Below are 2,500 nucleotides of genomic sequence, written 5' to 3'. Positions count from 1 at the left end.
GTGCCAGGATAAGAGGGAGGGAAGAGGGAGGAGGGGAGTGGAGTATGTAGGGGATGGCTACCTCCCATGTAAGGGGGAAAAAGCCTTTGGTATATGTATGTATACCTGTATTAATAAAAGAATTGGACTCCTGTTCATATCGTTTTGTCATGTAGGTGCATATATGTGTCATGTGTATGAAAAATGTTTAAACGTTTTTCGCAAATTGATCAATGCAAGCATTTGGTGTAGTCAGTTATATTAACGTAGTAAACACGGCGTTTCATTAAGTTGTATGAGTTATGAGTTTTATGTTCTCGACATTGTGTTTGATTTTCAGGTACGTTGAGTTCACGTATATTTGGTTGGTCAAGTCATATTACACACGTGGTCACTAAAAAAATTAAAGTTTAATTTTGAGCGACAACAAAGTTGTAATGTTGTATTTGCGAGCATACTAACGCGTTCATTAACAAAGTACATTGTTCAAATTTTGCATAAATCATGTTAGTCATCATTATTCTAATAGAGTAGGTTCTACGGATTATATATTCACACATAAGAGGAAAAAACATACGATGTACTTATATCTACTATTAGCAATATAGCTATACTAATATTAAGATCTGTAATTGTATATTGTGATTTTACTCATATATGTTTGGTTTGCTGTGATCACATGTGACAACACAAAATCGTGTTACGTTTGACTACTCTTCTGAGACAATAGACCAGTACAAAATTGGAACTTCTAAATATATTAAAGTATGTGATGATTACAGGTGATCGCCATGCCATCATGTTCAAATCGATTCAGAAAGTAGAAAATCGACCTTGCTACTATACCTTGGCAAGTGTGAATAATATGTCTTACAAGTGCTAGCACGTACTACCTGTAATGTTATACAAACCAAAGTAAGAGATTATGATACAAATACTCACGAAAGAAACTAGTTTGGTGGGATGTAAGAAATCTAGAATCCACAAAGCATGCCAGTTTTTCTAGTGATGATGATATGGCTTAACGTCACAAACTCCATCCTTTTGGAAGGCTAGGACGGTGCCCCTCACAGAGGACTTTGTAGCGTGGAATTTAATTATGTAACCCTACCAGTGATCCACATGCTTGCGACATGGCACTACCTCCCCCTCTTGCTGACCTTGCTTTCCCAGAACAACCATCTTACCACAGACACCTAAGGCAGCAGAAATCAGACAAACATGATATTGCTGCCAAATGTTACCAGACAAACCCATTAAACCCCCTTTATTATACCTGCTCATATTATATTACCCATAAGCTAATATATATATATATAAAATATCTAACCATACCCACCAACCATACTACTAATCCCCATGTATAGAACTGACCCCAATGCATGGAATAGCCAGACTAATACTTTTACTTACGACAACACACTAACCCCCTATATTAACCGACGATAATGTAACCAAGGAGGAGAGCTGGACAGGTCAAGAGCCTGCCAGCCAGAATCTAGCTAGGTCAAGTGCCTGAGAGACACAGGTGTGCCCGAGGTCAAGACCCGGCACTTTACTGTATTTTGCCCACAGGGCCCATATATAATTTAATATCAAACTAGATTACTTTGTAATAAAATAGAAGAAACTCCCGTTTTGGAGTTTATCTTGCCGGCATTAAGTCCAACTTATGTAACCTACAACAATCACCAACGGGGTTACAATGAACCATGCTCTTGGTTCAACTTCGTCGGTGGCAGGATTCGAACCGCCATCCCCTCGACCTTTGCCGCAAGTAACGACGCCCTAACCCGCTCAGCCAGCGAGCTCCCTGGTTTTCTAGTATATTAACAAATGCATTGAAGAGTTTTTCTATTTGAATGACTTCTACGGTTACAAATTTGGCAGTACAGTATTCTCGCGGAAATTGGCATGTGGGTGCGTTTATACGCCTAGATAATATTTGTAATTTGGTCTCATTGTTAAAATTTTATTTACTCAGTCACTACCGTGCAAAACCCTCTCCCATTGAACATTACACGTTCAATTGGCTTAGAAAAAAAAAAAAAAATCTTGATCCTGAATTCCTTGGCAAATGTATTTATGCAGTCAATATTTGTGTGTAAGTATTGGTGGGGGTAAAATTTTATGTGATTTTATTTCCCTGACGTTTAGGACAGACGTTCCTCTTCAAAGAGATTGCAAAGAGAATAACCATGGAAGAATTTGTATATACTATTTATCTTCGAAGTCTTTTTTATTCGTGTCCCATCCTCTTCCAGTGTCCATCACTGTCAACTCTTCGTCCTCCTTCTGAATCATTCGTTGACTAGATCCACCGTCTCTACATTCCTACACAGCATAATGGAAGAACTTAAGAGTATAAGGAAATAAATATCTAAAACGTGAAAGACGTGTACAACGGGGTCCTTCTGAATCATTCGTTGACTCAGATCCACCGTCTCTACATTCGTACACAGCATTATGGAAGAACTTAAGACTATAAGGAAATAAACATCTAAAACGTGAAAGACGTCTA

The sequence above is a fragment of the Oratosquilla oratoria genome, chromosome 10 (genome assembly GCF_046742065.1).
Source record: "Oratosquilla oratoria isolate Oo_2021 chromosome 10, ASM4674206v1, whole genome shotgun sequence".
NCBI lineage: Eukaryota > Metazoa > Arthropoda > Malacostraca > Stomatopoda > Squillidae > Oratosquilla > Oratosquilla oratoria.
The sequence above is the reverse complement of the archived record's forward strand: the minus strand, read 5'-3'. Positions refer to the sequence as shown.